Below are 26,034 nucleotides of genomic sequence, written 5' to 3' on the forward strand. Positions count from 1 at the left end.
TTTGGTTGGGGCAGTTAGTAAAGAGTTACTCAGGTGGGATACAAAGTGTGTGGATGATGGGGAGAAGGACAGAAGGATTGCGCTATTTTGATTTTGGAGTTTCTATAGATCTGATACTTTGGTAATTCTATGCACACTGGGCATCACATTGTTCGGTTTCCCCCTGGCATTGGTTTTTAGGATGGTTTATCTTGGCACCTGATGATGAGGGAGATAGGATGCTGGAACATGCAAGCTTTGTGGTGATTTTCAGGTATTTTGTCAAAGCTGTTAATTTTAGGGAAACCTTGTGACCCAGCATAATATGCTGAAAATGTGTTGATTTTGCTGTTGCTGTTGTGACTATTACATGGCTATTTGTATGCACTTTTGTGATATTTAAGTCTCTACAAGCCAGATCCTTATGTAATGCTATGCATACCGGGTATCAAACTGCCCAGTAGCGCCCTGGCATTCATATTTAGGGGATTCAGGCTGATTTACCTTGGTTCTATAGGAGCACAGCACTTCCGTTTAGCCCGGCACGTTAGAGGGACTTGTACCTGCGTATACCCCCATTCCTCCCAGTTGCACCGCTTCCTTCTTTGCCGCTGCAGCACCTCCTACAATTAGATCTACTCACAGACCAAGCAATATGTCCGCTGTGGCGGGGCCCACAGAGTTTTCTCCCAGTGCCTCGCTGGCCCAGTCTGCCTCTACTCCCAACCATTCTACATACCTTGTATTAAATTGTCCCTTGTGTCATTTCCCTCTTTTCTTTATCTTGTTGGTCAGTCTCTTCACTATGACTTTAATCCCAATATCTATTTGTGCACCCCCCTCCCACCGATTCTGCCTCCAACTTTAGTTGTCGGAATTTGCTCAGCTTTTTCTCCCTGCCTTACCAGTTGGTAATTGCCGGACTATTGTGTTGACTGAGGTAGCCCCGGTACATTGTGTTTCCATCTGCTGTGGCCCTCAGGTGGCCAGTGTTTGTTTATATGGGGGTCATACACACTGAGATGGTGGGGTGGACACTGAAGGCATTGTAATGTGCCTGTCACCATGTGTAGGACCCCTGTAGATGAAACAGATCAGGGCTGGAACTAGGGGTAGGCAGAGAGGCACGTGCCGAGGGTGCAATGGTGTGGGGGCACTAGGAATGTATCTCTTTTGTCGCCCCTTTACCCCTGGGCCCTGTGACTGCACCTATGCACATACTGGTTTATTCACGCACCGTAAATGAACAAAAATGTGCAAATTAACACACGCAGGGGAGGGGCGAGGTGCCCGGCACTGGTGTAGGTAGGCATTAAACTTTGCTGTCGGGGAGGGTCAGTTGTCGTGGCGGTTTTTCATAAATGAACTCTGTTATAATGTGATACTAGGCGGCGGGGAAACAATTTCGTTACAGCGCCTAAAGTAAAGGTGTGTAATGGGACCCTTCATACTGCTGGCTGCTGCACCCTGGCAACAGAGCAAATGGGAAATAGCTCTGTTTTTTGTTAACCCTACATGTTTTGGGGGCATTAAGTATTATTAACATGTATTTGTAAACCGCCAATATATTCTGCAGGGTTGTACAATAAATGCATGTATACATTAAACATACAAGAAACCATACAAACCGACCTATAACAAGTACAATAGCTATAGAGGGCCCGACCCAAAGGAGCTCCCATCTAAAGAAAGGTATTGGCACTAGTGATGAGCAAATTTATTCGCTAGGCATGGATTCACAATGAAATTATACATTTCGTAATTGGTAAAAATTTTCGTTAAACTGGGGAAAAAACTGACCACAACAAAAATAACAATGATTTTGATATATTTGGTGAAAAATAGTTGTGTTAAAAAATAAAGTGCGTGAAAAAGAAGGCACGATAGTAAAATTGAGAAAAAAAATGCCCATTGACTGATTTGAGTGTGAAAAACGTTGCACAGCAAAAAAAGTTGGCGGTAGGAATCAGAAAAATCACTCATTGACTTTAATGTGTTTGGAATGAGAATAAAAAATAGTTGTATGCGAAAAAACATCACGTCTGCATGTCAAGAATTACCATTTGACAAATTTTTACTTTTTTAGTTGTAATATTGGTGTGTAGGGAACAGGGTTTCTACTGCTTGGGTGCTATTCTCATGCCTACCACAAGGGGGGGCTACTGAGAACATTTGGCAACACAAAAGATTTCTGAGCCCTTTCTGAACTCTGTCATGCTGAGATCTTCAGGTACAACATAAGGCAGCCTACAGGAGACCTGCTTTTTGGAAGGGTAAGGGGTCTGGGGTTTCAGAGATCAGTGTATTTAATGGGTTTTAAGCTATGGTTCTCACTGAGTGTATAATTAGTGTAGTTTGTGTGGTGTTAACAAAGTGTTCATTTCCCATTTCCCAGTCTTTCAGGCATTTCTGCATACTGCATATTTACACTGGCTGTATGCCCTGTGGGCATTATACATGATGTTGGCACTGCATATATACTGGCTGTATGCCCTGTGGGCATTATACATGGTATTGGCGCTGCATTTATACTGGCTGTGTTCCCTGTGGGCATTATACATGATGTTGGCGCTGCATATATACTGGCTGTGTGCCCTGTGGGCATTATACATGATGTTGGCACTGCATATATACTGGCTGTGTGCCCTGTGGGCATTATACATGATGTTGGCGCTGCATATATTCTGGCTGTGTGCCCTGTGGGCATTATACATGATGTTGGCACTGCAGATATACTGGCTGTGTTCCCTGTGGGCATTATACATGATGTTGGCGCTGCATATATACTGGCTGTGTGCCCTGTGGGCATTATACATTATGTTGGCGCTTTATATATAATTTCTATTCGCCCTGTGGGCATTATACATGATATTGGCACTGCATATATACTGACTATGCGCCCTGTGGGCATTACATATAAGGCTGGCATTGCATTTATACTGTTCAAGTTTTCTGTTCTGTGAGGTTTAAATATGACGTTGACACAGTATTTCCAATTTCTGAGCTTTGTGGGCATAATTCATGATGTCGGAGCAGCATATTATATTCGCAATTGTTCTGAGGGTATCAAATATGATGCTGGTATTTTTTCCTGTTAGTTTCCCTTGTGTGTGTGGGTGGTTACATAGGGGTTCTGTGTATATGGGGGAAATGGGTTTTTTTACAGGCTTCATATCCTCACACCCCCAACAAGCGCTAGTTTTGACATCAGTTTAACAGCCCTGTTTTCAGAAGCGCTATCCAGGTAAACATTGCCTGTTTGGATTTCCAAATGCCCCCTGATAGCACAGACCTGCCCCAAAATATCACAGGCCACACCCTGATGTCACTGGCCCACCCCCTTGAAATGTCTAGTTTGCTGTCGGAGAGGGGATACTGGGGTACATAAACATTCTAGTTTGCTGTTGGAGAGGGGACACTGGGCTACATAAACATTCTAGTTTGCTGTCGGAGAGGGGACACTGGGGTACATAAACATTCTAGATTGCTGTCGGAGAGAGGACACTGGGGTACACAAACATTCTAGTTTGCTGTCAGAGAGGGGACACTTTGGTACATAAACATTCTAGTTTGCTGTTGGAGAGGGGACACTGGGGTACATAAACATTCTAGTTTGCTGTCGGAGAGGGGACACTGGGTTACATAAACATTCTAGTTTGCTGTCGGAGAGGGGACACTGGGGTACATAAACATTCTAGTTTGTCCTCGGAGAGGGGACACAGGTACATAAACATTCTAGTTTGCTTTTGGAGAGGGGACACTGGGGTACATAAACATTCTAGTTTGCCGTCGGAGAAGGGACACGGGTACATAAACATTCTAGTTTGCTGTCGGAGAGGGGACACTGGGGTACATAAACATTCTAGTTTGCTGTTGGAGAGGGGACACTGGGGTACATAAACATTCTAGTTTGCTGTCGGAGAGGGGACACTGGGGTACATAAACATTCTAGTTTGCTGTTGGAGAGGGGACACTGGGTACATAAACATTCTAGTTTGCTGTCGGAGAGGGGACACCTGGGTACATAAACATTCTAGTTTGCTGTCGGAGAGGGGACACTGGGGTACATAAACATTCTAGTTTGCTGTCAGAGAGGGGACACTGGGGTACATAAACATTCTAGTTTGCTGTCAGAGAGGGGACACTGGGGTACATAAACATTCTAGTTTGCTGTCGGAGAGGGGACACCTGGGTACAAACATTCTTAGTTTGCTGTCGGAGTGGGGACACTGGGTAACATAAACATTCTAGTTTGCTGTCGGAGAGGGGACACTGGGGTACATAAATATTCTAGTTTGCTGTCGGAGAGGGGACACTGGGGTACATAAACATTCTAGTTTGCTGTCGGAGAGGGGACACTGGGGAACATAAACGTTCTAGTTTGCTTTCGGAGGGGGTTCAGCTGCTCTGATTACTTACCATGGCTTTGTTATAATTTGACTGGGGAAACAATTTCTTTTAAGGATCGGATTGGTTTATTGGCCTAGACCCGACCCTTCCAGGTGCTCCCCCTGTCCGACCGTTCCTCCCCGACGCATTAAACTTACGCAAGCTCAGGGGAGGACGTCTGGTGGGGGACCCTGTGGGGGGATTAGGGGACACGCACCTGCAGGGCCCCTTGGGTTGGATCCCCGGTCTGCCCTGCCCCCCCAGTCCGCTAAAGTGATCTCAGGGGCAGTATTTATGCACTTACTTACTTTTGGGGTCTCTAAATGCCAGATACATTGTTGATCCTATGCACAATTGGCATCAAACTGTTCAGTGGGCCCTTGGCTTTCATATTTAGGGTGTGTTTTCTTGGTACCTAATGTTATGTGGGAGATATGATGCTTGAAAGTGGAAGCTTTGAGACAATGTTTTAGAATTTTTTTTTTGGAAACTGCTAAACTTAGAAAAGCATTGCTGTTTGGTACTTAGGAGTAGAAACACATGGTTACCCATTTAGATTCGGCAGAATGTGTACCATTCAAAAATATATGGTTTCCTGGGTTATTGGCACGTTTGGGAGACATGAGGCTTTACAAATCAGTTTGTATTTTGAGCTCTAAATCTTGTTCTAAAATTTCTACGATCTGCTTTATGGTGTATCTGAACCCACATCTGACACATGGAGCGGATTTCGGCAGGAAAATGGATACTGACTGCGCACAGACGCGCCATGAAGCAGATAGAAGTGGACGGGCGGTTTCTCAGCCTGCGCTTATACACAAGCCAGGAAAGCGCCTTGTGTGGCAGGAACCCTAAACACCATTATGGGGACCTGAGGCTTTTGCCCTGTTTGAGGGAGATAAACGGGGGGACGGGGCAAATGCCCAAATGGAGAGCAGTAATGACAGCAGTAAGTGCTGATTCTGTGCCTCTGTCTCCTGATAACATTGCAGCTCTCTCTCTGCCAGGCACCAGCCCCCCCCCTACTTTTTACTTTGTATCTTTTCTGAGCCCCACCCTGGTCACATGATGCTGTGTGTGTGAGACATTATCCTACAAAATGGTGCTGCTTCCAGGAGGGTGAGATGCTAATTCTGCTTCTTTCTGTGTGTGAGTGTGTGACTGAGTGTGAGTGTGAGTGAGCATGATTGTGCAGTGAGTGGGGAGGGCATGGCTACCTGCTCTGTGGCTGCTGCACTGAGGGAACCCACCAAATCACAGTTCCCTTTGGGGGAAAGAGTGGGCCGTTGGGCAGCAGGGACCTTCCTGTTCCTTCAGCCTTTGCCCCCCCTGCAATTCTCTGCATCATGGCGGCCCTCCTCTGGTTTCAGCAGCCCTCCTGCCTCTCCAGCCTGTATACAAGTTAGTGACACACACGTATACATATATTTCTGGGGGGTCGAGGGGGTCGCACACTTACAGCACTTGTACATACTCACACACACTGTGCAATTTGCCACATGTACACACTTTTACTATTGTTTAGCTTTTATTTATTTGTCTTTTTATTTATCTGTTGTGTGGTTATTTTGTTTTTAAAAATTGACCTAATACTAATGCAGTATCTTTTGTATTTCATGTCAATTGGATTTTTAGCGTTATTCAGTTTTTAGCCATTTTATTGCATTTTCAGCTCTGCATATTTGTTGCCTGTAAAACCGAATTGGGGAAACAAGTGAAACTTGGGTTCTGGCTGCTGCTCTCCTTGGGTTGGTTTTATTGCATTCTACCATGTTGTTTACCCCTTTGTATTTTCCTGAATATGTACAGGTACTTTCCCAACATATGTGGCTTTCTGGGGTAAACAGATTTGTGTCTCTTTATCCACATAAATGAGTGTATTTTGGTGTAGTTGTGTTGTGTTAACTAAACCCGCGCCAATATTTAGATAATTCCTCAATAAAAAAGTGTAAACGATGTGTCAGTGATAAACTTATATAATGTCTTCAGCAATGGACAGTCTGTGGGCTACATTGGACGTGCGTTCACAGAGAATTTGAAAATCCTGACGCTGAAACGATGAGTCCACTTTAACAGTTTCAAGTTGGGCGGCCATTGATGGGTAAATCCATTTAATCACTAAGAGAATCTCCGAGTTCAGGATCAGGTATTGTTTTAGTTGTGATGCTTTGCACTGAGTCCAGGGAGGGTGAATAGTCTTCTTGGTCTGCGGCCTGGTCAGCGCTTTGGGAAATGTTTGGGTTCCTGTTAGTATGGTTTTCATTTCTATTTACTATGTTTTATTTGCCATCTTGGCCACATTCCTGCTGGCATTTATATTTACTATGTTTTATTTTCCATCTTGGCCACATTCCTGCTGGCATTTATATTTACTATGTTTTATTTGCCATCTTGGCCACACCCCCGCTGGCATTTATATTGACTTTTTTATTTGCCATCTTTGCCACAACCCCACTGGCATTCATATTTAGGATGTTTTTATCTTGGTACCAAATGACCTGTAGGAGATAGGATCCTGTAAACTGGAAGCTTTGAGGTGTTTTTTAACTAATTTCATATTTATAAAAACCAATAACTGTAGAAAAGCTTTACAGTCTGTTTGTTTGGAGTAGAAAGACATATTTGCCCATTTCGGATTTTCCAAAATAGTTTTTTTTTCCAAAAATATATGGTTTCCTGGGGTAATCCTACTGTGAGTAGAGTCTGGCCTTGCTGTGTAAAGTATTTCAGGCACGATCTGTTAGTGTACTGCTGGGTGTTTTTGACACATACCCAGGGCCGGAACCAGGGGTAGGCAGAAGTGGTACCTGCCTAGGGCGCAACTATGTGTGTGTGTGTGGGGGGGGTGCTAAGCAGGTACCTCTGCCTACCCCCTTCTTGCTGCTGTGCTTCCCACCCCATGACATCAATACGTGTGCACTCACTCTCAAAAATGTGTTAATAGCCCAGTACTTAGGCCCATTCCAAGAGTAATTATGTCATCTAATTACAGTCCCCCACCCCCCCTCAGTGCCGCTGAAGACAGGAATGAAGAATGTATTCATGGGGAGTAAGCTGGTCTCTGTGCTCCCCCAACTTTTTTTGCACTGCATTCAGTTAACATTATCTTCTAGTATGTTATAGAATGGCCTATTCTAAGCAACTTTCCAATTGGTCTTAATTATTCATTTTTTTATATTCTATTTGTCTTTTTCTTCTTCCAACTCTTTGCAGCTTTCAAATGGGGGTCACGTACCCCAGCGTCCAACAACTGGTTGCTCTGTGAAGCTGAAGTTTTTTCTATTCGGGTCCTCTCCTATTCATATTCCAGCCTCTCATTCAAACTGGTCACTGGTTGCTAAGGTCATTTAGTTCTAGTAACTTGCCCAAGTCTTCAAACCCCTGCCCTATTCTCTTCATTACTGACCCACAAGTCCTACATTGAAGTTGTTTTCTGAAATTTTATTTCTTTATTTGTTTATCATGGAAGCAAAAGAAAACGAGAGAAACCACCGAGACCAACAATGACTTGGAAGGAGCTACAGAGCCCAGTATTTGGCAACTGAGTAAAAGTGCATCAGGCAGCCGTATCAAGCTCTGTGTATGGCACTGAGGGGCGCTCGCGCCATCTGAATAAACAACTGCCTGCAGCAAATGTGCCGAAATCAGAATGGGGCAAAATCTTTCCCGAGCGGTGAGCCTAGCTGGTACGTATTTACATCAACCGCTTCTCTTACTGCGGCGGCTCTATACAATAGAGTGTTGGCACTGAATGCACAGAGATGGGTGGGTATTGAGACGGCCAATTCATTACAATAGATTTTATTGTCAGTGAAACAATTTAGGCCGAAGGTACACGGAGCGTTTGCTCTTAGTCTGCGTTTTTTCTGCAGGGTGAGAATCCCTTCCGTATTTCTGCACCTCAGTAAAACTGCATCTGCCCAAAAACTCCTGCTTTGGTGTTTTCAGGCCGATCCCTGCTCGGGAAGGAGGATTCTGTACTTCTCAATGCAGTTTTACAGAGGTGCGTAAGGGTGTGGATCCGCTTTCTTAGCCTGCAAAAAAAAACAGAGCAGTGGAGCAAACACTCCGTGTTCCCTCACTTTAACTGCATTTCTGCCCGCTGATCTCACTGGGCGAGCAAAAAATGTGCTGTTTTTTTATTCCCTTTTTTTTATCCTTGTTACCTAATGACATATGGGAGACAGGGTGCTGTAAAATGTAAGTTTTGAGTTGTAAGACATAACTACCCATAAGTGCCCATTTTGGACGGATTTCTAAGGTAAATGTATATTTTGTCATTTTGCGCCACATAAAATACAGTAAATGTATTAATTTTGCAGTAGCTGTAGTGCCCTGCGGGACAACTTGTATGCACTATTGTGATGCTATAGGGCAGATACTTTGGCAATCCTATGCATATGGGCGTCAGCGGCCCATTTCTTGCTGGTATTATTTTTTCCATCTCCCCCTATGTTAGTGCCTAACACCTCTCCTCTTGCCTTTGGCCTCTTAAGCTCTCACCTTTCATTTTTGCAGGCCCATTTTTACCAGCCCCGTGTAGCTTGTGCCCAATTCGCAGCTATTCAGGAGAGCCCAGTACACACCACCAAAATCCCCAAACTGAAACCTGGAGGGAGCGAGTGTAAATACATCAGCACAGCGTTACCCAATGAGATGTATCCCCCTGCCCAACGGCTGCACAACTCTGCTGATGTAAAAGCTTTTTGTACCTTCCGATTTAGTTGGTGCTGCAATTCATACAGTTCTGCCTACGCCGCGCAACTCCTGCACAATGTCACAACGCGCTACGCAGACAAAGCTGTACATGGCGGGGCAGTGCAATTGGACATTGTGCAGGAGGTGTGTGGCCAAGGCGCTACTGTATGAGGGTACAAAAAGCTTTGATGTTACCAGAATTACAGGCGCAGCCATTGGACAGGGGGATAATATTAAATGTGTAATGCTGTGATTTTATGCCCACATGAATTTAAATTCGCTCCCTCGTGGTTTCCGCTCCTGTGCCGAGGCCCCCAGACCCTGCTCCCGTGTTTTGCTCTAGAACTTGCTGAGAACAGAAAATTTTATGACCCACGAAAGTTAACTTAAAGATGGACTAGCTTTTGTTCTGCTTTGAAGGTGAACTTACCCTTTACATTACATTGTGCTGTATTATTACTTAGCCACAGCAATTGGTTCAGGTGCCGCGGGTCCGGCTGTCCTGGGCCTGCGCCGATCCCTGCAGAGAAATGTTCTGCCCTTTAGTTCTGCCGCCAGATTTAACAGAAAGTTATTTAATTCCCCATATAGGCACCTGAGGGTCTTCCCTTAGTGCTTTTCCTGGCAGGCATGTATTCTGACCACTAACCATGCTGGGAAATAATTCATTTTGTTATTTCATTGATTTGCCCAATTGTCTTTCATTTTTGTGATTTTATTGCAGTTTTACACTTGCACTGTTCGTTGCATTTATTTTTGGTATTTGGTATTGGCACGTTCAGGAGACATGGGACTTTCCAAATCAGTTGTATTTTTGTGCATATGGATTTCTCGCCTGCCAACCCAGCTTTTGCACACAGAGCCCCCTGTCAGCGTATTATGTGCCGTAACCCCCCTAACACAGCAAAGCTATGCTAAAAACAGATCAGGAACACTAATACAGGGATAAAAAATGCAACAGAAAAACAAAAATTGTGCAAATCAGTGAAACAACAAAATAAGTCACATGACAGCGTAATTAGTATGAGTCAGAATATTTGAATATCTAAATTGTGTGCTGTATGTGTGTGTAAATGTGAGTAAGTGTGTGTAAGTGTCCTGTCCTGAAGCTTGCCTGGTCCTCTGTGCTACAGTCCTAGTCCTCCATGTGCAGGAAGTCAGTGGGCTGGCGCTGGGGGGGAAGAAGGAAGCGGAACCAAGCAGCAGACGCGATGCGATCGTGCGACGATCACGTCACAGAGCCGACATGACAGCCCGCCTGGCTCGTTGCCCAGGGAGCTGTCATCGCTAGAAACCCTCTGCAGCGCCTCTCCAGAAAGAATCTTTATCTGCCAAACAACAGTAAAAGGGTTAAATGTTTTTTGAGTGAGAAAAAATAAGTTGCACAACAAAAAAGTACTGTGCTGTAGGAAAAAGAGTTGCCTGCGTAAAAATACATCATGTCTGCATGTCAAGAATTACCGGTTTGCTAATTTTTGGTGAAACAGGACATATTCGCTCATCACTAGTTGGCACCTCATTTATACTACTAAAAGGATTCCGACTTGATAGGTATGGGGTACTTTATTTCTGAATTACACTACATTGCAAATAATTCACTCTACCATTTAAATTTTTATTCTTGGACCAACTAATATATATATTTTTTAGTTGTAAAAGGGCCCAAAAGGGCCAAAGTCAAGAGCTATAGGGGTTTCTCCTGCTTGGGTGCTATTCTCCTGCCTACCACAAGGTGGGGCTACTCAGAACATTTGGCAAAAAAAGATTTCTGACCCCTTTCTGAACTCTATCATGCTGAGATCTTCAGGTACAACATAAGGCAGCCTACAGGAGACCTGCTTTGTGGAAGGGTAAGGGGTCTGGGGTTTCAGAGATCATTGTATTTAATGGATTTGAAGCTATGGTTCTCACTGCTTCTCACTGTGTGTATAATTAGTGTATTTTGTGTGGTGTTAACAAAGTGTTCATTTCCCAGTCTTTCAGGCATTTCTGGAGTTAATGGACTGCTTATTCCCCATTTTCCAAGGATCGTACCAGCATGTGTGGAGTTAATGGAATGTTTATTGCCCTTTTTCCAAGGATCGTACCGGCCTGTGTGGAGTTAATGGAATGTTTATTGCCTTTTTTCCAAGGATCGTACCGGCATGTGTGGAGTTAATGGAATGTTTATTGCCCTTTTTCCAAGGATCGTACCGGCATGTGAGAAGTTAATGGAATGTTTATTGCCCATTTTCCAAGGATCTTTCCAGCATGTGTGGAGTTAATGGAGCGGTACATCAGGGTAGGGGCCCATTTCTGGCCAGACTATACAGGTGGGGGCACATACCATGAGCAGGAGAGAAGGAGGATCAGAGAGGAGCTACAGGGGGTGAGTATGGAGAGAAATCCCTCTATATTAACCCTTAGCAGTGTGTTTGCTCCCTGCTGTCTCTATTCAGCCCCCTCTGCCTCTGCCCCCTACCAACTCCCTGGTAAGGATGATGGCACACTAGGAGATTAGTCGCCCGCAGTAAATCTGCGCTACCGTTGGCGACTGCTCTCCTGAAAATGCTTTCCCATTGGCAATAATGTAAATCACTGGGGGGAAACGTACGCGCTGCTTCCGGTTTCTCAAGTCGCCCAAAGATTCCCCGCGAGGCAACTTAGGAAAGCGGAAGCGCATTGTAGGCTTCCCCACCGGCGATTTCCATTATTGCCTGTGAGAAGGGAACTAGGGACGTTTCTTCGCCCGCGGTATCTCAGTTTATCGTGGGTAAGAAAACGCCCTGTGTGGCGGTGCCCTAACCCATTAATAGTTTATCATTTCCTGCTACACATTTACAAAGCCTTCTTTTCCTCTGCCCCCAGATGGCACTATTAACCTTTTTATGCCAATTTCTCTCTCAATCCCCACTGCCCACCCTTTAAACTCCCTGTTTCCCTTATGCATGATGTTGGCACTGCAAATATACAGGCTATGTGCCCTGTGGGCATTATACATGATGTTTGCACTGCATATATACTGGCTGTGTGCCCTGTGGGCATTATACATGATGTTGGCGCTGCATATATACTGGCTGTGTGCCCTGTGGGCATTATACATGATGTTGGCGCTGCATATATACTGGCTGTATGCATTGTGGGCATTATACATGATGTTGGCGCTGCATATATACTTGCTGTGTGCCCTGTGGGCATTATACATGATGTTTGCACTGCATATATACTGGCTATGTGCCCTGTGGGCATTATACATGATGTTGGCGTGGCATATATACTGTCTGTGTGCCCTGTGGGCATTATACATGGTGTTGGCACTGCATATATACGGTCTGTGTGCCCGGTGGGCATTATACATGGTGTTGGCGCTGCATATATACTGTCTGTGTTCCCTGTGGGCATTATACATGGTGTTGGCGCTACATATATACTGTCTTTGTTCCCTGTGGGAATTTTACATGGTGTTGGCGCTTCATATATATTGTCTGTGTGCCCTGTGGGCATTATACATGGTGTTGGCACTGCATATATACTGTCTGTGTTCCCTGTGGGCATTATACTTGATGTTGGCACTGCATATATACTGGCTATGTGCCCTGTGGGCATTATACATGATGTTGGCGTGGCATATATACTGGCTGTGTGCACTGTGGGCATTATACATGATGCCCACAGGGCATGTGTATCCCACAGGCACAGAGTGTAACTGTGGGATAGTGAGTATAGTAAGGCAAGATGGTATCAGGGGTACAGAGTATAACTGTGGGATAGTGTGTATAGTAAGGCAAGATGGTATCAGGGGTACTGAGTGCAACTGTGGGATAGTGAGTATAGTAAGGCAAGATGGTATCGGGTACAGAGTGTAACTGTGGGATAGTGAGTATAGTAAGGCAAGATGGTATCAGGGGTACAGAGTGTAACTGTGGGATAATAAGTATAGTAAGGCAAGATGGTATCAGAGGTATAGGGTGTAACTGTGGGATAGTGAGTAGCTAAATAAATATATGGCAACACACTAATGCTGGATGTTGGCACAGGTATACGGGATGGGTAGTGGGGGCTAAATAAATATATGGCTACACACTAATGCTGGATGCTGGCACAGGTACACAGGGCAGAACGTGGGGGCTAAATAAATATATGGCTACACATTAATGCTGGATGTTTGCACAGGTACACGGGATGGATAGTGGGGGCTAAATAAATATATGGCTACACACTAATGCTGGATTCTGGCACAGGTACACGGGGCAGAAAGTGGGGGTAAATAAATAAATGGTTACACACTAATGCTTGAAGCTGGCACAGGTACACGGGGCAGAAAGTGGGGGCTAAATAAATATATGGCTACACACTAATGCTGGATGCTGACACAGTTACACGGGGCAGAAAGTGGGTGCTAAATAGATATATGGCTACACACTAATGCTGGATGCTGGCAGAGGTACACGGGGCAGAAAGTGGGGGCTAAATAAATATATGGCTACACACTAATGCTGGATGCTGGCAGAGGTACACGGGGCAGAAAGTGGGGGCTAAATAAATATATGGCTACACACTAATGCTGGATGCTGGCAGAGGTACACGGGAGGGAAAGTGGGGGCTAAGTAAATATATGGCTACACACTAATGCTGGATGCTGGCACAGGTTCACGGGGCAGAAAGTGGGGGTAAATAAATATATGGCTACACACTAATGCTGGATGCTGGCACAGGTTCACGGGGCAGAAAGTGGGGGTAAATAAATAAATGGCTACACACTAATGCTTGATGCTGGCACAGGTAAACGGGGCAGAAAGTGTGGGCTAAATAAATATATGGCTACACACTAATGCTGGATGCTGGCACAGGTACACGGGGCAGAAAATGGGGGTAAATAAATATATGGCTACACACTAATGCTTGATGCTGGCACAGGTACACGGGGCAGAAAGTGGGGGCTAAATAAATATATGGCTACACACTAATGCTGGATGCTGGCACAGGTACATGGGGCAGAATGTTGGGGTAAATAAATATATGGCTACACACTAATGCTGGATGCTGGCACAGGTACACGGGGCTGAAAGTGGGGGCTAAATAAATATATGGCTACACACTAATGCTTGTTTCTGGCACAAGTACACGGGACAGAAAGTGGGGGCTAAATAAATATATGGCTACACACTAATGCTTGTTTCTGGCACAAGTACACGGGACAGAAAGTGGGGGCTAAATAAATATATGGCTACACACTAATGCTGGATGCCGGCACAGGTACACGGGGCAGAAAGTGGGGGCTAAATAAATATATGGCTACACACTAATGCTGGATGCTGGCACAGGTACACGGGGCAGAAAGTGGGGGCTAAATAAATATATGGCTACACACTAATGCTGGTACAGGTACACGGGGTAGAAAGTGGGGGCTAAATAAATATGACTGTATGTGCGAACCCGCACCTGGAAGAGCCAAATTCAAGGGGCTAAAGAGCCGCTTGTGGCTCAAGACCCACAGTTTCCAACCATTGCCCTAGTTATAAAGTCCTTATTATATTAGGGTCAGTTTTATCAAGGGCCATTTAGCCATCCAGTATATTTTGGGGGTGTGGGAGGAAAGCAGAGTGCCCTGAGGAAACACACAGAGACAGGTCTGGATTGGGATTCAAAATAGAAACAGCCCCACAGGCCCAATAAATAGTGACAGTCTATGGCATCTTACAGAAGCCCCTCTGGCATTTGCCAGAACCCACAGATTGCCAGTTTAGGAATGAAGAGAGATTATATAACTTCTTGCAGTTATTGCCCAGGTTAAAATCAAACCCCCAGCACTACAAGGCAATATACTAACCGTTGAGCCACTAGTGATCAATATGGTATTGTAGTGGTTTTGTGCATCCTTAGTTTTGTCACTGCACCCCATCTCCTGGAAACTGCAGAGGTCAAAGCAAGTGGCTGCATTTACATGAATATATATATATATATATACACACATTTACGTAATGCGTACTTTTCTGAATGCTTGGGGTGGGAAGGCATTAGGAGCTTTGACCTTGAAGTACCCTTGTCTTGCTTGCCACAAAGTCACAAGACACATTTATTATTTTCCAAAATCCATAGCTGGTTATTATAATGAATCTTTATATTGTTTGTCTTTGCAGTCCACATTCTTGCAACTCAGGCTGTCTTCTGGTCTTCGAAAGGTCCTTTTTGGCACGGCTCTTGGTACGGTCGCCCTAGCCCTGGCTGCACACCAGCTAAAACGGCACAAGCACAAGAAGAAGCAGATTACAGCAGGCAATGGAGGCCTAAAGCTCGGCGGGGTGCCTGGCTCTGTTTTGCCCGTTAGGCGTTCTTCCTCAGCTAAAAAAGGTGAGCGATATTGCTGTGTTTGCTGCCTGGGCAAATATAGATTCCTAGCAAATCATATGACGCACGGAAATCTGTAGAGATTTGGGAACAAAATCCAGCACCAGGATTATCTGATCGGTGGGGGAGGTATTGATCATGTAAGCCATTTAGGCAAAGGATTATTTCCAAGAAAGAGACATCTGGGAGCAGTTTAATGGGCATACAACGATGCTAATTACAGCTCAGATTGTATATCCCTTAGGTAATATTAGGAAGGCTCAGTGCTTCTCAGATTGTGAGACTTCTTGCTAAATTGGTACGGCTCTACTCTTTCTGTTGCCCACATACATCTAGTAAATGTTTAGAATAGAATGTCAGTAAGAACACAAAAAGGTTAAAATGCTAGATGATACCCATGTGTTGGGCACCTTCCATCAGGGCAGTATTTTCTAGGGATGCACCGAATCTAGGATTCAGTATTCAACCAAGATTCTGCCTTTTTCAGCAGGATTTAGATTCAGCCGAATCCACGTTCCTGGCCGGACCAAATGCGAATCCGAAAAATCATGTGGCTTTTTTACATGTAAACACGGAAGCTGAAATTTTTTTGAGATTTAACCCTTCCAAACCCTAATTAGCATATGCTAATTAGGATTGGGTTCGGTATTGGGCCGAATCCTTTACGAAGGGAGAATCCTTGGGAGAAGGGGCTCAGGTTCCTACAGACTACTTGCTGCAAAATGTAGAGCAGAGGGGGAGATCCAACTGACACATGCAATAGTCTGTGTACCCCGATCACCGATGGGGCAGTTGAAAAATAGTGGTTTTTCTGGAGCAGGTCCAGGGGGGGCCATTTTACAAAACTTTACCCAAAGTGGCTTTTTTTTTCTTTTTTTTTTTAAACTTTGTTTTTATTAGTTGTTTTACAACAAAGTAGGATGCATACAAAATATGTGGAACAATGGGGGTTAAAGAAAGTAGAATAGGGGTTGGATAGAGGGTTAGAGGTAAAGGGGGGGGTTGGACTCTCGCCTTGCCGTTTTCATCTGGGTGGTCTTTTTTCTTTTCTCTTTTTTTCCTTTTATTTAGGTAGCGTCTGGGATTTTCCCTTGGCATTGTCCGTTTTTAGATATGGTTAGTTGGTCGATTGTTTTGGTTTTCGGTCCAGGGTGTCCATATTTTTTCATATATGTCCATTTTGTGGTGGATGAGTGCGGTCAATTTTTCCATTGTAGATGTCCACCAGATTTTAGCATATATACCAGCTGTGTGCCCTGTGGGCTTTATACATGATGTTGGCACTGCATATATACTGGCTGTGTGCCCTGTGGGCTTTATACATGATGTTGGCGCTGCATATATACTGGCTGTGTGCCCTGTGGGCATTATACATGATGTTGGCGCTGCATATATACTGGCTGTGTGCCCTGTGGGCATTATACATGATGTTGGCACTGCATATATACTGGCTGTGTCCTGTGGGCATTATAGATGATGTTGGCACTGCATATATACTGCCTGTGTGCCCTGTGGGCATTATATATGATGGTGGCACTGCATATATACTGGTTGTGTGCCCTGTGGGCATTATAGATGGTATTGCCACTGCATATATACTAACTGTGTGCCCTGTGGGCATTATATATGATGTTGGCACTCCATATATACTGGCTGTGTGCCCTGTGGGCATTATAGATGGTGTTGGCACTGCATATATACTGACTGTGTGCCTTCTGGGCATTATACATGATGTTGGCTCTACATATATACTGGCTGTGTGCCCTGTGGGCATTATATATGATGTTGGCACTGCATATATACTGGCTGTGTAGCCTGTGGGCATTATACATGATGTTGGCACTGCATATATACTGGTTTTGTGCCCTGTGGGCATTATAGATGGTATTGGCACTGCATATATACTAACTGTGTGCCCTGTGGGCATTATATATGATGTTGGCACTGCATATATACTGGCTGTGTGCCCTGTGGGCATTATACATGATGTTAGCACTGTATATATACTGACTGTGTGCCTTGTGGGCATTATACATGATGTTGGCTCTTCATATATACTGGCTGTGTTCCCTGTGGGCATTATAAATGATGTTGGCACTGCATATATACTGGCTGTGTGCCCTGTGGGCATTATAGATGGTATTGGCACTGCATATATACTAACTGTGTGCCCTGTGGGCATTATACATGATGTTGGCTCTTGATATATACTGGCTGTGTGCCCTGTGGTCATTATACATGATGTTGGCGCTGCATATATACCGGCTTTGTGCCCTGTGGGCATTATAGATGATGTTGGCACTGCATATATACCGGCTGTGTGCCCTGTGGGCATTATAGATGATGTTGGCACTGCATATATACCGGCTGTGTGCCGTTTGGGCATTATATATGATGTTGGCACTGCATATATACTGGCTGTGTGCCCTGTGGGCATTATATATGATGTTGGCACTGCATATATACTGGCTGTGTTCCCTGTGGGCATTATACATAATGTTGGCACTGCATATATACTGGCTGTGTGCCCTGTGGGCATTTTAGATGGTGTTGGCTTTGCATATATACTAACTGTGTGCCCTGTGGGCATTATACATGATGTTGGCTCTTTATATATACTGTCTGTGTTCCCTGTTGGCATTATACATGATGTTGGCACTGCATATATACTGGCTGTGTGCCCTGTGGGCATTATACATGATGTTAGCACGGCATATATACTGGCTATGTGCCCTGTGGGCATTATACATGATGTTGGCGCTGCATATATACTGGCTGTGTGCCCTGTGGGCATTATACATGATGTTGGCGCTGCATATATACTGGCTGTGTGCTCTGTGGGCATTATACATAATGTTGGCACTGCATGTATACTGGCTGTGTGCCCTGTGGGCATTATACATGATGTTGGCACTGCATATATACTGACTATGTTCCCTGTGGGCATTATACATGATGTTGGCACTGCAGATAAACTGGCTATGGGGTTTTGGGCACATAGCCCATTGGGGTGAGAAACAGGGGGCACTGAGAAAGGAATATTAAAGTGGGAGCGGGACGCATTATGGCTCACATATTTCTCTTTAGAGCTCACTGACCCATCTGTGCTTCAGCAGCTCCGTATTCTCATTATCCTTAGTCGCTATTGCTGAACAGTTAGCATAGTTACAGCACAGCAGAGTGAGGGACTGTTCGGCTATAGAGAATAAGAATAATTATAATACGGAGCTGCTGAAGGGGCTTTAGCCATGCTGTTGCATTGTGGCCTTTGGAGCAAAGCAATATTCTACTTCCTTCCAATCATTACAGTACAGTAGATACTTACAGTGGTGTGAAAAACTATTTGCCCCCTTCCTGATTTCTTATTCTTTTGCATGTTTGTCACACTTAAATGTTTCTGCTCATCAAAAACCGTTAACTATTAGTCAAAGATAACATAATTGAACACAAAATGCAGTTTTTAAATGAAGGTTTACGTTATTAAGGGAGAAAAAAAACTCCAAATCTACATGGCCCTGTGTGAAAAAGTGATTGCCCCCTTGTTAAAAAATAACTTAACTGTGGTTTATCAATTTCAATTTTCAATTTCAATATCAATTTCTGTAGTCACCCCCCAGGCCTGATTACTGCCACACCTGTTTCAATCAAGAAATCACTTAAATAGGAGCTACCTGACACAGAGAAGTAGCCCAAAAGCACCTCAAAAGCTAGACATCATGCCAAGATCCAAAGAAATCCAGGAACAAATGAGATCAAAAGTAATTGAGATCTATCAGTCTGGTAAAGGTTATAAAGCCATTTCTAAAGCTTTGGGACTCCAGCGAACCACAGTGAGAGCCATTATCCACAAATGGCAAAAACATGGAACAGTGGTGAACCTTCCCAGGAGTGGCCGGCCGACCAAAATTACCCCAAGAGCGCAGAGACAACTCATCCGAGAGGCCACAAAAGACCCCAGGACAACATCTAAAGAACTGCAGGCCTCACTTGCCTCAATTAAGGTCAGTGTTCACGACTCCACCATAAGAAAGAGACTGGGCAAAAACGGCCTGCATGGCAGATTTCCAAGGCGCAAACCACTTTTAAGCAAAAAGAACATTATGGCTCATCTCAATTTTGCTAAAAAACATCTCAATGATTGCCAAAACTTTTGGGAAAATACCTTGTGGACCAATGAGACAAAAGTTGAACTTTTTGGAAGGTGCGTGTCCTGTTACATCTGGCGTAAAAGTAACACAGCATTTCAGAAAAAGAACATCATACCAACAGTAAAATATGGTGGTGGTAGTGTGATGGTCTGGGGTTGTTTTGCTGCTTCAGGACCTGGAAGGCTTGCTGTGATAGATGGAACCATGAATTCTACTGTCTACCAAAAATCCTGAAGGAGAATGTCCGGCCATCTGTTTGTCAACTCAAGCTGAAGCGATCTTGGGTGCTGCAGCAGGACAATGACCCAAAACACACCAGCAAATCCACCTCTGAATGGCTGAAGAAAAACAAAATGAAGACTTTGGAGTGGCCTAGTCAAAGTCCTGACCTGAATCCTATTGAGATGTTGTGGCATGACCTTAAAAAGGCAGTTCATGCTAGAAAACCCTCAAATAAAGCTGAATTACAACAATTCTGCAAAGATGAGTGGGCCAAAATTCCTCCAGAGCGCTGTAAAAGACTCGTTGCAAGTTATCGCAAACGCTTGATTGCAGTTATTGCTGCTAAGGGTGGCCCAACCAGTTATTAGGTTCAGGGGGCAATTACTTTTTCACACAGGGCCATGTAGGTTTGGATTTTTTTTCTCCCTAAATAATAAAAACCCTCATTTAAAAACTGCATTTTGTGTTTACTTGTGTTATCTTTGACTAATAGTTAAATGTGTTTGATGATCAGAAACATTTTGTGTGACAAACATGCAAAAGAATAAGAAATCAGGAAGGGGGCAAATAGTTTTTCACACCACTGTATATAGTAGGTTGGTTGCCCTCATTTCTGTATCTATGGCTCCCTGTATGTTTTATAGCCCCATTAGGTACATATTAACCACATTAGGTACCAATTAAGTCATATGACCTCTTAAGTATAGTAAGACAAGATGATGTCAGGGTTACATAGTATAACTGTGGGATAGTGAGTATAGTAAGGCAAGATGGTATCAGGGGTACAGAGTGTAAGTGTGGGATAGTGAGTATAGTAAGGCAAGATGGTATCAGGGGTACAGAGTATAACTGGGGGATAGTGAGTATAGTAAGGCAAGATGGTATCAGGGGTACAGAGTGTAACTGTGGGATAGTGAGTATAATAAGGCAAGATGGTATCAGGGGTACAGAGTGTAAGTGTGGGATAGTGAGTATAGTAAGGCAAGATGGTATCAGGGGTACAGAGTGTAACTGTGGGATAGTGAGTATAGTAAGGCAAGATGGTATCAGGGGTACAGAGTGTAAGTGTGGGATAGTGAGTATAGTAAGGCAAGATGGTATCAGGGGTACAGAGTGTAACTGTGGGATAGTGAGTATAGTAAGGCAAGATGGTATCAGGGGTACAGAGTGTAACTGTGGGATAGTGAGTATAGTTGTAATCCTAAGCACATTAGGCATTAAACTGTTCGGGGGCCCCGTGGCGCTGCCATTCATTTTTAAGGAGAAATGATGTAAAATGTAAGCTGTAAGGTGATGTTTAGGTGCTGCTTCAAAACGCTAATTTACGAAGAGTTTTGCAACTTAGTAGTTTGGAGTAGAGAGACGTGGTTACCCCGTTCAGATTCACCCTAACGTGTAGTGTCCAAAAATATTTGGCTTTCTTCGGTAAAGTTGGGGATATTTTTGTCACTTTACTTAAAATGCAGTAAGTGCATTGATTTTGCTGTAGCTAAAGTGACCTATGGGATAAATTGTATGCGCTATTGTGATGGAGTCTCTGTAGGCCGGACCCTTATGTAATGCTGTACATACCGGCACCAAACTGCCCAGCACTTCCCTTTAGCCCGGCACGTTTGCGGAACTTGCACCGCAGTTTGAGCGCATACCTGCTTTCTCCAGATGGTGGCGCCATTGGGCCGCAGTTGTGTCAGGCACATCACCATCTCTCCGGCTCATGTGGAATTGTAGGGGGGTAAAAATGCTGTGTTTGAGCTAAAATACATCATGGTTACTTAAAATGGCCTAAAATGGCACTTTGTATGCCGCACTTCCGCTTATAAATGACCCCTGCGGCATTCTTGGTTTCGCTTGTAGATTTGTTCCACTGTTATTAAGGGCGAAGTTGACCTTTAAATTAGCATTAAGTGTTATGTACAAAGTTATATTCCAAAACAGTTTGCAGTTAGTCTTTATTTTCTAGCTTTCCTTTTATTTAGCTTTTTGTTCAGCTGAGCGTCTTGGCGTTTCAACAGACAGCTAGTTGCTAGGTCCAGTTTTCCCTAGCAACCCAATTTTGGTTTGAAAGAGAGAAAGGAAAATGAATAGGAGAGAAATATTAATAGTACAGTCAAACCCTGACTTCAGCTCCTGCACAGGGTACAATGGCGCTACCCAAACAAAGCTGTACATGGGGTGGGTACGCAGGTTGGTAACATCTTGCCCTACTGACGCCATCTTGTTCTGCTGAACCTATGTTACCTTCCGCTGCTGCTGTGCAGGAACCTTCTGTGCTTGGGGGAACTCGCATGAATGGTCCTGCAGCTCCAGTGGCTTTGGTGCTACAACTCCCAGTACCCTGCATCCACCTTAAGGCAATGTTTTATATACATAGTACATAGTATTAATGGGAAGGAGCACACACAGAGCAAGTGAATGCTGCTTGCTTAGACTTTATTTTAGTGTTGCCAGGATGCTTGAAAAAGGTGCAGGTCTCCCCAAAACACGCTGCTAGTTGTGTGCTCCATCTATGCTCGGCCCAGGGCACGGGCACTTGTTTGTCTGCTTGTACTGCCGTATATAAACTGCTCTGCCCGGCTAGTAATGGGAATCCCATAGGTAGCAGCACCGGCGATTTTGTCTGAATATGAGCAGCGTTGGGGTTTAATATCGTTTCCATTGCTGCAAATATCTGGCAGTGGTGCGGATTCCTGGCACGCTATTGGCAAGCAGAGAGCGGATCCCACTCTGGGCTGTTACCCCTCTGTACATTACTGGGGGCTATTCTTCATAACTAAATGATGGGAATAATAGCATGTAACAAACTGGGATACACATGCGGGGCACAGTATTAACCCTTTCTCCTCTGTAGCTTTACTTCTAGCAGTAATTGTGTTACTCTTCTATAAAACTGAGTTAGTAAGGTAACAGAATTGTGTGTCAGTTTGGGGCAGAGATGGGACAGGGGGGCAACGCTGGCACATTAAAGTGAAAGAGTTGGGTTTGGGTTGTATCGCTGTCCATTGAAGCTATTGCCAGGCGGGGCTGATTCTCAGCCGGTGTATAATAAACGCAGGCCAAGTATCAGCCAATCCGCTGGCATGGGCCTGGGTGCCACACACAGCGGGTAATAAGTCCCATCTGGCAGTAGCTTAAAGCTTTAGGGGAATGTTGATGTTACGCCATGCTGGTGTTTGTATCCAGCAATCCTAGGAAGGTCTTTATTCTGCTCTTGTATACGGCGCGGTGCCACAGGGGTTCTGCCCGCTGCTGCTTCCCGGTGCCTCATTCAGTTGCACCTGGTTCAGATGGCACCGGCAGGACTAGGGATCCATATATTTTGAAAAGGGAATGGATTTGATACATACAAAAGCATTACCTGTTTTTCGGAAATCAGAAGGATTTCCCTTCCCCTCAGTATGGGGGTTCCATAACATGGGTGGGTTCTGTGCTTTACTGCTCACCTGGCAATATTCTGTGTATCCAGGGAATATGGCTGCATAGTAACCCTACAGGAGCAGGTTTTGTACCCACAGGCACCTTCACATCTGCCCAATGAACTATTGTGTTGTGCATTTTACCCTTCAGTGATTTGGGCTCAGGGCTGGATGCCATGATGGGGAATGATGGGAGGATGCCAAGAATGCCCATTATAAACAGAAGCTCAGCCCGTTAGCCCGGGTGGTGAGAATTCTTGGTGGAGCAAGCCATACCCGCTGGAGGACTGGTGTGTGTCACTCACAGGTACTGAAGTGCTGGGGGGTGTAAGGAATCAGACTGACACATACAGTGGAAAGCAGGGTTTCTTATAAAGCAGCAACATGTGTACATTTCTCTTTCTTTCTTCTTTCACTTTCAGTGCCTCTACTTTGCTGATTTGTTCTATTCTCACAGTCTCTCCCCCTCTATGTGTTTCCCCTTCCAAATGAGCCAATACCCAGAATAAAGACAACACCACACGGCTTTGATGGTTCATCTTGTGAAAATCACAGTTTTATTAATAATACAAATAATAAATTGTGTTTTTCATTGATTCTGAGGAAGGCAAAAAAACCTCTGAGAAGCTTTGAGCCAATCTGCTTCATTAGAGGGGAAAAATTCCTTCCTGACTCCTTAACGGCAATCGGATTTGCTCCCAGAATCAATGCCTTCACCCTGCTTGCCATAATCAAGGGAAGCAGGGTGAGGGAAACAAGGGAATATGGTAGCATACACACCATTCCATTGGGCCCCAGGCAGCCTGCAGACCCCGGCTCCTGCAGTCTGAGGGATGGATGGAAAGGGAATGCAGTTTTTACCAAGCACCTAAGGTGCTCTTGTGTATGAACCATATTTTAGATGAAAGGGGGAGCACCGCTGGTGGAATTACGGTGGATGGGAGTGCAGGCACCGCTGGTGGAATTACGGTGGATGGGAGTGCAGGCACCGCTGGTGGAATTACGGTGGATGGGAGTGCAGGACCCTGGTGGAATTACGGTGGATGGGAGTGCAGGGACCGCTGGTGGAATTACGGTGGATGGGAGTGCAGGCACCGCTGGTGGAATTACGGTGGATGGGAGTGCAGGCACCGCTGGTGGAATTGCGGTTGATAGGAGAGAAGGTGGATCTGGGCGGATCTTACCTTTTGCCTATTAGTTCGAGGGCCACCTGGCAAAAATCAAACAAAAGAACTTATTATACCTTAGCAAGCGATATCCCTGGAGAAACCCTATTACACTTAGGGGCACATTAATATCAAATCGGGCGCTGAAGCAAAATTAAAACACTGAACAAGTGGGTATTTTTCCCCACAACGTTGGCATCTTACATGGGCTTCACACATTGCACAAAATCTGAGAATTGTAATTGATTTCAATCCATCAGCCCCTTTCCATTACAAAATAGCCATCATTTAGGGAATATTTCCATTTCAGCAAACAGCATAGAAAGAAGAAAGGGAAAGAAGGATGGATTCTATACTGCACCTTAATATCTCTCGCTGTTCCGCGTCAGGATGACCTTGTTGATAGCCTCTAGGTCTTTGTAGAGGTCCTTTAGGTGGGCTTTGATGTACCTGTAGTCCCCTCGGAAGTCGGCCTTCAGGCGAAATTGCCACCACTTTGTGATCTTCACACAATCTCTGGCCATCCACAGATCATAGAGTGCCATCCTGATGTCTCCTCTTATCTGTTCCCTAATGCACTCCAAATAGGGACCCGCCCGTGGATCTTCAAAATCCCTGATCTCGAAGATGTCCCGATCAGGGGGGATCCACCATGAGATCTACAGAAATGCAGGAAACAAGAAGACATTAAGGTCTCCAGCAGGTTTTCTTTAATCCTCAGTAATAATAATTAGAATTTCTTAGCCCACATACCACAGCAATGTGTATTTATTAGCACTAGGGGCGCTTACCTTCCCATAGCGGTACTCGTAGTACTGCCGGCTGCTGGCACTCATGCCCATCTCTGCTGCCTCTGTCATATAAAATAGAGATTTGGGAAGGTTAGAGTTAATCTAAAGATGTCAAATTAAAAGACCCCAAATAAACACAGTAAAGATCAGAGTTAGGGGTAGAACTCCATGGATGTGCCTCTTGTTTAACCTCATCTACTATGTAATACATATTGCAGAGGGAAAAATGCTGGTTCCTTACCAGGTGAACCACAATGGGTCCGGCAGGTTCTTCTTGTTCTTCTGCTGTGGAGAAAAGGTGTAGTCTTTAAAAAGACTTTTGTGTGTCTTCTTCTGTATCTTCTTCTATATCGCAAGGATGGTAGGAGTCGCTGCAAATCTCTCAAATCGCTCTATTTCTCAAGTCTCTCAAATCGCTCTATTTCAGGAGAGAGAAGAGACTGTGAGCTCTTGTGATCCTTCTCATCTCTCTCTTGATCCAACTGACACATGCAATAGTCTGTGTACCCGATCACCGATGGGGCAGTTGAAAAATAGTGGTTTTCTGGAGCAGGTCCAGGGGGGGCCATTTTACAAAACTTTACCCAAAGTGGCTTTTTTTTTTTTTTTTTAAACTTTGTTTTTATTAGTTGTTTTACAACAAAGTAGGATGCATACAAAATATGTGGAACAACGGGAGTTAAAGAAAGTAGAATAGGGGTTGGATAGAGGGTTAGAGGTAAAGGGGGGGGGGGTTGGACTCTCGCCTTGCCGTTTTCATCTGGGTGGTCTTTTTTCTTTTCTCTTTTTTTCCTTTTATTTAGGTAGCGTCTGGGATTTTCCCTTGGCATTGTCCGTTTTTAGATATGGTTAGTTGGTAGATTGTTTTGGTTTTCGGTCCAGGGTGTCCATATTTTTTCAT

General features: G+C 44.5%; 2 long non-coding RNA genes across 4 annotated transcripts in view; both read left to right on the forward strand.

The window, feature by feature from the left end:
* The window catches only part of LOC101730489, a 213,866-nt gene that overhangs the window by 65,690 nt on the left and 122,142 nt on the right, over nt 1-26,034 (forward strand). The window lies entirely within an intron of this gene.
* LOC116406616 overlaps nt 1-26,034 on the forward strand; it is a 78,556-nt gene that overhangs the window by 36,305 nt on the left and 16,217 nt on the right. For 2 of the 3 annotated variants that reach the window (XR_004219701.1, XR_004219702.1), the window contains exon 3: nt 15,186-15,396. This is a non-coding gene — a long non-coding RNA (uncharacterized LOC116406616). Of the gene's footprint in view, nt 1-7,837; nt 8,021-15,185; nt 15,397-26,034 lie in introns of those variants that run through there. The other variant, XR_004219700.1, reaches the window with a different exon arrangement.

The sequence above is a fragment of the Xenopus tropicalis genome, chromosome 8 (assembly GCF_000004195.4).
Source record: "Xenopus tropicalis strain Nigerian chromosome 8, UCB_Xtro_10.0, whole genome shotgun sequence".
Classification (NCBI taxonomy): domain Eukaryota; kingdom Metazoa; phylum Chordata; class Amphibia; order Anura; family Pipidae; genus Xenopus; species Xenopus tropicalis.